This window comes from Rattus norvegicus, chromosome 5 (assembly GCF_036323735.1).
Source record: "Rattus norvegicus strain BN/NHsdMcwi chromosome 5, GRCr8, whole genome shotgun sequence".
In the NCBI taxonomy this organism is placed as follows: Eukaryota; Metazoa; Chordata; class Mammalia; order Rodentia; family Muridae; genus Rattus; species Rattus norvegicus.
In genome coordinates, this window is record NC_086023.1 from 102,111,038 (window position 1) to 102,120,043 (window position 9,006).

Here is a 9,006-nt window from a genome sequence, read left to right on the forward strand (position 1 = left end):
CGTGCTGTTACTACACACACCAGAGGTAAATAACCTGCAAACTCAAACAACTGCCAAGTGATCTGTTCTGAGTATTCAATAGCTTGCTTTTTAGTACAGTTTGCTGGCATCTACCATTCACTTGCAACAGCAGCTGTGTCTCACAACTAGTTGGCTAGTTTCTTGTTGATATGACAATCCAATTCTTAGAAGCTAGAGCAATCCAGTCTCAGCCCAGAGCAGGGTACTCCCTGCCTGGAGACAGAAACAACGGACCATGGGAGTTCCGTAAGCAGCCATGGCTTCCTTGCACACTGGGGGTTGCAATGACACCAGAATCTGCCCCCATCTACTTTAACTCCAGCACAGACTATAACTCAGCAATACAGGGCTCTTCCTAGGGATCAATTCTATGGTTAAAGACAGGAAACACCACAAGCTATGGTTTAAACATTGCATTCCTGCTTCAGATAATCTGATCAAGACAAATCCCTCACTCCTGGAGAGTTCAGCAGCTTGTATTTTAGTTGATTCCAGATCAAATCAAGTTGACACCAAGATTAGCCATCACAGGGCCTCTACAGTTTGCCATTCTATATAACTCTTAGCAGAATCCAAATAAAGCTCTTTGGGATGCACTAGCCAGAGTTTAGCATATTCTCATATCGCATTCCTCCCGACTCAGAAAATGGTTTTCTTTCAGACTGGTTGAGGCCAACAGAGGGACACTTGGCCACCTTAGGCATCCAGAAAAAGACAGATTGTGATGGGAGAGAAGACACTCCTTGTTAGAAGGTTGGCAAGCTAATAGGAATTTGCATGAACCACAGGTCGGAGTTCTCTTCCTTTTTACAATCTTGGCTTCTACTGGGGGAGGATGGAGGTTTGACTAATCTTCCTAGACTGATGGTGGTGGCAAGTTTTCATGATGGTCCCCAATGAACCCCTTTCCTTGACTTTACATTTTTGTGTAGATGCCTCATACAATGGTTACATTATGACCAACAGAATATGGCAGAAGTGACAGCAAAACAATTATGAGGTTAGGTCACAAACAATCCTTGACATCTGTCCCACTTGCTCTTAAATTGCGTGCTAGGAGGAAGAAAAAGGGGTTGCCTTGTTGTGATTGGCCCAGAGGAGGGTTCCATGTGAAAGAGAACTAAGGTCAGAAGTCATGTGAGCGACCTTGCTGGGGGAGGTTCTTCTATTTCTATAGTGAAGCCTGTAGACTACAGTCCCAGATGACATCTTGACAACAAGCTCATGATTGACTGAGAGCCAAAGCTACCCAGTAAGCCCCTGGCCCTCAGACACTGCATGAGATAATCAGAATTTGTTGTTTTAAACTGCCAAGTCTGGGGCAATTTGTTATGCAGCAATAAATAACATACACACAATCTTAGACTGTCTTTCTGTATGTTCCCATATAACTCATTCATGATCGCAAGCATGTACTCTCCGGTCGGGGGCCTCCATTGAAATACTTGTATTTTGAGGAAAGAGATCAAGCTGGTGATTTCATCCTCAGTGCCAAGGGTAGTGCTTAGAACACAGGAAGGACTCAGTCAATGTCACTGGAAAAATGAATAAGATGGTGTCAGGCAGGCTGATGGGACCTGCCAGCTGAGGACCTAGCTTGTGAAGCTGAAACTGAGTTACTGTCTCCAAGGTCTAGAGGTTCAAGGTTCAAAACAAAATTTCTTCTGCTATGACTTTCCTTTCTGTTCCCCCACCCCTGTTTCTCCAGGTCGGCTGTAAGTAGAAGGAACAGTCGCTTCAATTACCCCAGCCATGAGAAGCTCAGACCATGGGGACACTCCCTGAGAACACTGCTGAGATGGGACATGGGAAATAACAACAAAAGAAGCATCCGAGGGGGAAGGTTTGATCATGGAGAAACGCTTGGGCAGGCAGCAGCTTCCAGTGAGTTAAGGAACCCACACAGTGTGGGGCCCGCTGTCAGGAAACATTAAGTAATGTTGACTGCATATTTTCCTGTCTACCTGAGAGTAAGAGATAGGGAAAGATGTCCCATGTTACGTTTTCTCATTACAGACCTTTGAGAAGAAAAAATATATATAGCATTCCGGTAGTGTGGTAAACAGGGCCTGCACGTGGAATAGTGGAGCGGGATCTCAAATCCCTCATCTGTTACTTCTAATCTTTTAACCATAGACAGTTCAGCTTTCCTCGGTCTTAGATTGTTGTTGTTGTTGTTGTTGTTGTTTTCATCTACAAAATGAAGAGTGTTTAACCAGCTTTCCTCTGTCCCCCCAGGACTCGCTGAAAAACTTTTGGCTGAATTGGACTGGGATTCTTGAGGTCAAGCGAACTTTTTAAAATATGTAAGCAGATATTTTGGAATGTTTGATTAAATTTAGGGGCTATGAATACAAGGGGTGACTCAGAGGTTTCCTGCCAGCTTGGGATGTTGTGTTGCTATTTCTGAAGGTAACAGAGTGTCACTCCAGGACACACGCATGGACCCAATACTAAGTAAGCTTTGACCGTGACAAACTGAGTTTTTAATTCCTCATTTGCAAAAGAATACTTAGGAAAACTCAGCATCTGATGAAAGAAAAGAATAGGAGGTGGGGGGGGAGAACTTTACAATTTGCCAGAAGTTAATAGGTTTTCTGACAGTTCATGTGTCTCAGAAGCTTGAACTCTCATAATTTCTACCTTTATAAATTAGTAATACTCCCTTACATTGCCTTAGTCCTTGCTGTTCATTAGGGAAAATATATCTAGGGTGCATTCCCGTAGACTCTTTCAGATGTATAGTGAGACAGGAGACCTGCACCTTGCAGCATTTTCATAGTATATAACTCTATAAATGGAAGACATACAGAAACCAAGTGGCTACCAAAAGGGAATAGCCTTATTTTTTTTTCACTCATTACTGAGGATTGAACATAGGGCCTCATGCGTGTTGGGCAAATGCTCTACCACAGACCCAGAAACTCCACTCTACCAACATTTTTCTTTTAACTTTTCATGTAGAAACAAGTCTGGCTAAGTTATGTCTCGGTTTCGCCTGACTCTGTAGCCTAGACTGGCGCCCACCTTGTGACCTTCCGCCTCAGCCTTTCTAAGTAGTAATGGGGATTATAGGCTTGCCCCTCAAGACTGATTCTTTTCCGTCTTGTTCATTTTTCCTTTTATCCTTCTCCTCCTGGAAAACTCACTTATGAGTTTGTGGCCTCAAGAAGATTAGCTTTCTTCTCAGTGCCTTGCTTATTCATCCATAAAATGGAATTAATAACATTGCACACCCAACAGAATCATTAGGAGAATTAAATTATCACTTTATACATACTAATACATACTTAGCAGTGTGGCTAACATACAGTAAATTAATGATAATTGCTATTATAATAATAACTAATTTTAAAGGGAAATAGCTTTTATGTAAATGAAATTTATTTAAAGCATGACCCCAAATATTTAAAAGTATACCTCTGGAGCTTGACAAACAGGTTGAATACTTCTGGAAAGAGTTTCTCCAAAATCCACAGATGCTCCCTGTCTTAGTCAACGTTCTGTTGCTGTGAAGAGACACCAGGACCAGGGAAACATTTATAAAGGAACATATTTAATTGGGGACTCACAATTCAGAGGTTTGGTCCATTATCATCAAGGCAGGAAGCATGGCAGTATGCAGGCAGACATGGTGCTAGAGGAGCTGCGGGTTCTACATCTAGATCCACAGGCAGCAGAAAGAGAAAGAGCAACCGGGCTTCACTTGAACTTTTTGAAATTTCAGAGCCCACCCCCAGTTATACACTTCCTCCAACAAGGTCACACCTTCTAATTGTGCCACTCCCTGTTGATCAAACATTCAAATCTATCAGCCTACGAGGGCCACCTCACTCCCCACACATAGTGCCATGTCAGTCAAATCTTAATTTGCTTATTTTCTTTTGGTGTCTGTGGTAGTTTGAGTTAAAATGCCCCCTGTAGGCTTAGATGTGGCACTATTTGAGGTGGTTTAGAAGGTATAGTCTTGCTAGATGATGTACAACACTGGTAGATAGGCTTTGAGGTTCAAAAGACAATACCATTCCTAGTTCATTCGCTTTTTGTGCTTGTAGTTCAAGATGTGAGCTCTCACTTATCAACAGTTCCTTCTACCTGCTTCCACAATTCCCGGACAGGATAGACTCTTATCCCTCAGGAACCATAGGCCCAAATAAACCACTTTCTCTGTAAGTTGCCTTGGTTTTATGTAACGATAGAAGAGTAACTAAGAGATTGGCACCAGGGAATGGGCTATTGCTGTGACAGACCTAATCGTTCTCTCTGTGTGAGGAAAATGGATAATGCTGAGACTTTGGAGTAGAAAAGTGTTTAAATTCTATGAGTAGGGCTTAATGACCTATCCTACAGGAGTTCATAAGGCATTAGTACTGAAATCTACATGAACTTTGGAAGCCTAGGTCAATAGGTTTCAGAATGGCAGGGAGAATATTAACAACTGTGCTAGAAGATATTCCTGTGATAGTTTGGCAAAGAATTTGGCTACCTTCTGCCCTTGTCCTAAGAACTTGCCCAAGGCTAAATTAAAAAGTAACAAGTTAATTTTGGGGGAGAGGAAATTTCAAGGCAACATATTGGCTCTATGGTGTTGATATTATTAATTAGTAATACATAAGTCCACAGTGAAAAAGATCAAGTGGGATATAGAATATACAGTATGATGAGAAAGAGTACATCAGGAATGTTAAGGTTTCATTAAAGGTTTGTGATGAGATAAGGGGAGGTCTGACATACAGCTGGGAGATGTGGTAGGGAAGCCCTGAGCCTCACTGGAGAACCTAAAATGTTTGAGATGCCATGGGATATCTGCAGATGAGAGTTGCACATGGAGAGTGGGACAATGAAACCAAGAGAAAATAGTACGTTATACAGGCAGCAAAGATGAAGTCCCGAGTCATCTCAGCCATTAGGCACCAGACACGAAGCTGCAGACTTTGGCATTTGTCCTGGTGGTTCTGTCTTTCTTTGATCAAGTATGTCCCCACTGTGCCCCCATTCTTCCCACTTGGAATGGTGGTGTATACTCTGTGCCATCATGTGGTGGAAGAATATTTGCACTTAGAGGGACTTACGGTTACGAGATTGCCTTGAGTTTCATAAAAGAGTTTAGACTTTTAAACAGTGTTGATCCTGAAAGACAGTGAGTAAATGCCACTGAATGAGTATGTCTCTCATAGGCTAGAGTTTGAATGCTTGGTCCCAGTTAGTGGCACTGTTTGCATAAGGTTAGGAAGTATGGCCTTGTTGGAGAAAATGTGTCCCTGGGACAGGTTTTTGAAGTTTTGAAAATAATGTACTATTTCTAGTTCGTTCTCTCTGCCTCCCACTTGTGGTTTGAGATCTGAGCACTGAGCTTTCAGCTTTCAGCTCTAGCTTCCTTGTCTGCCACTGCTGCTTTAGTGTCCCCACCATAATGGATGCCAACAATCTTGAACCATAAACCCAAATAAACTCTTTCTTCTAAAAGTTGCCTTGGTCATGGTGTTTTATCACATCGATAGTAAGTAATACAGTGGCTAATAATTTGTAGCTTAAAACAACAGCATATATTATCTTGCACATTCCAATGAGCCAGGAATACAAACAGTTGCATCGGGTCCTTTGGATCCCTGATGGATCCTGCCTATCCAGGATGAGTGCTAATGGTCAGGCTGCTGGCGAAGAACCTGCTCCAAAATTCATTGGGGGAGGTTAAGAGATTTCATTCCCTTGAAGTTGAACAGAGGGCCACAGCTATCTATTGCTGAGAGAGTGCCTTCAGCTCCTAGAATCCACCATGCTCTTTTGCCATATGAACTCTCCCAACCTAGCCATTTCCTTTATCAGATCATCAGGAAGAGCCTGCATGGTAGCTTTTTCTAGCACATCAGTCATATACATAAACTGCCACGCCATGTCATATCTATCAGCTTGACTATATTTTGCTGGTTATAGTCAAGTCACAAGTCCTTCTTATACTCAAAAGGGCATGAACACACAAGTGCAAATGGTGGGAGCCTCCTCCAAAGCTATCCATTACTATCCACTGTCAAGAGGAAAGACACCATTCATTCTCCATTTTAATTGCCCAACTTGACCTCTGGTTTAGCCTCATAGACTGGGCAGGATTTGGTGTCTGTTAATCAAAGGCACAAAGCACAGACAAAATGGGAAAAAGCTTAAGAGAAGGGGAATAGGAGAATGTGTTCTATTTGAACTGTGGCTGGGGTGATGTCAGTGTCCAAGGGCAGCTCTTTAAATTCCCAGGGCCCCATCACTATGGTTCTGGAGAAGGCCCTCTGAGGAGACCCACAGACCAGGCCTAAATCAGTCACCTTGGACCTGTGAGTCTGGAAACTGACCCCCCGAGCCATGGGCAAGGCTGCCTGCCTGACAGACTTGTAGGGAAATAACTCTAAGCTCCCTTCAAAAGACAAGGGATTATTAACAACACAGTACTCAAGCATTCTCCTTTCCAAAATGGAAACAGGCTCACATTTCAGCAAGAAAGAATTTGCGTAGACCTCCCGATAGTAACTCTGTACCAATACAAGCTATGAAATAAATCTGGTACTTGTCCCTGAGTTGTTTTTAAACAGGGTACAAAACTACCCAGAGACAAGTCCGAACTCAGAAAATCATCTGGTAGGTCCCTCACATGGCTCCCCTGTGGAAAGAACTCTACAAGCTGAACATGGTGACACAGGCCTGCAATCCCAGGGCTCGGGAGGCTGGGGCCCCTGATCATGACTTTCAGACTTGCTTGGGTTAGACAGTGAGACCCTATGTCAAGCACAAAAGCAAGGGTAACCCACCCGGCTTTTTATTAAATATACAGGTTTGCTGCTACAGACAACCAGCTCCATTGAAGTTGCTGTTGACAGAGACTATTAAACCGCCTTACAGAAGCACGTAGAGATTCGTTGGTTTGGGTGTGTATAGAAAGGAACTGAAGTATTTTGAATTGGGGATTAGGTGTAGATTTTTTTTTAAACAAGCACCGCAGGAAGTATTTATGTGATTACTGAGTGTGAGAGCTACTGTAAATAAGACAGCACATCAAAAGTGGAATTCTTTCTTAAGTTCCCTTATCTCTGCACTGCCACCCACAATCTTAAATTCCAAAAATGCATCTGGTGTCTCCTGTGCTGACCAGTCAAAAAAGGCATCGCACGGCACCCTGGCTTTAGTCTCTAAACACAGGCAAGCCACCACACTACACAGGCATGGACACATTCACTGGCTGTGGCCTGCTGCCTCCCCAGGGAAATTACGTAATAGGTTACTGCCACAGCCACTGTTTCCTAACACTGCAAATGAAGCCCCACTCCCATCTCCCCAGGACTCCCATGTTTTGAGTAAAACCGCAACAGCCTGTCTGCTGCCTACACCCTGGGGTTAACTGAGTAATGCTGGAAGAGCTGCCACACAGCTCAGAGCAGGCCAAGCTAGGCACTGCGAGCCTCCCTCGTCTGCAGCCTGCACTTGAATCTTTGCAGGACCCTATTAGGGTCCCCAGGAGAGTTCTCATATGAAGTCCAAGAAATCTGAAGAAACTGTGGCGCTTACACGACGGACTAATTTCATTTCAATAAAATTCCCGTATTACATTCAATGCGCCTGGCTTTATTAAGTTTTGTCATAAACGCTGGGAACACTTCCAAATTTAGGCTTGCACAATTATTTTTATTGGTGCGTTAACTAAAAATGGTATATGCATAAGTCAGACTCTACGTTCAACTTCATCTGGGAAGCCGAAATGAGCTTTGGTCTGATTTACAGTCCTCTTACCCCTGTAAATGAGATACAGGAAATGGGGGCTAGAGTTTCTGATCACAGCATTGCCAAACCTTCCACCGGTCCCATCCACAGCTCTGTCCTGTATCTAATGAATTTAAATTCCAAATGTCTATCGGAAACCCACAAAGTCACTAAACAAAGAGGCTGGCTTACTTTCAGACCCGGAGCCATCCAAACAGTGCAGAAAGCTCTGAGGTTTGTTGCACAGAAGTGAGGCTGGGGAGTTCTTGGTTCTTTGAAAGGTTTTAATTGCTATGGAAAAATCCTTTCAAAGATTTGCCCCTTCAACATGGGCCCCTTGGAAACTTTTCTTAGGGGAACTGTAAAATATTTATACAGTTAGCAACATTGTTTAAAAAAAAAAAAGCAAGAAGGGAACTGGACTGAATGAGAAGCAGACTCACTTGGAGCAAGCCCGGCAGATTTGGGGAGCCCCGAGGGGAGGATATTGCTGGTTCAGCCCTGGAACACAGGATTCAACCATGTCAGAACCACGCGAGGCACAAAGTTCATGGATGTGTGACCTGCACCATCACTCAGTCCTGCATCAATGCTCTGCCATTGTAAAACTCTTTATTTTGTTTAAGGACCCCATATTCTATGGGTGGTGAAGCCTGTGGATTGAAGCAACTGGCCCTGCTTACAGAATTTCTCTCAAGATGTTGTTCCAGGACCTGGATGTATGATCCTCATCTGAAAATTTGGCACTTTGCTTTTCAAGGCCACTCCAGGTGGCAGTCATAGAAGCTTCTCCCTTTCCACCAGCCTGACTGGTGCACACACATTCTACCCACAAACCCCGAGTGCAGAAGGTTCACACTCCACATCCAAAAACCTCAGAAAACATGGCTGTGAATTTGTGAATAGGACCAAAGTATGGAAGTTTGGAGTTTAAAAGGACTGTGGTGATCTCGTCTTGTATTGTAAATGTATTCCCAGAGAATAAGGAAATTTCCCAAGGCAACTTAATTAGTAGTGGTCAGGGGCAAGACCTGAGGTCCATGTGCCTCTCTCCTCCTGCAGCATCAGTAAAGAGGAGCTCACCTGGCTAATTACAGTTCCCAGACAGCACTGGACTCATGTGAACTTCTGCTTCAGTGTGTTCTCAATACTTCAATCAACAATGGCTTTATTACAGAAAGGGCTGAAGAGATAACTGCTCTCTCTACATCGGCTCCCCAAATATTTTCATTTCCTCCCACTGCT

At 43.4% G+C, this 9,006-nt stretch overlaps 1 long non-coding RNA gene across 3 annotated transcripts; it reads left to right on the forward strand.

The window, feature by feature from the left end:
- The first annotated feature begins 1,045 nt into the window (after positions 1-1,045).
- On the forward strand, positions 1,046-6,915 carry LOC102551858 (uncharacterized). 3 transcript variants are annotated; one of them, XR_005504817.2, is made up of 4 exons: positions 1,046-1,146; positions 1,730-1,905; positions 2,260-2,327; positions 6,839-6,915. It is a non-coding gene; the product is annotated as an uncharacterized LOC102551858 (long non-coding RNA). The 3 variants fall into 3 exon arrangements; XR_354094.4 differs by lacking the exon at positions 6,839-6,915 and having other exon boundaries at positions 2,260-2,378; XR_005504818.2 differs by lacking the exon at positions 6,839-6,915 and having other exon boundaries at positions 1,059-1,273; positions 2,260-2,378.
- The last annotated feature ends 2,091 nt before the right edge of the window (positions 6,916-9,006 follow it).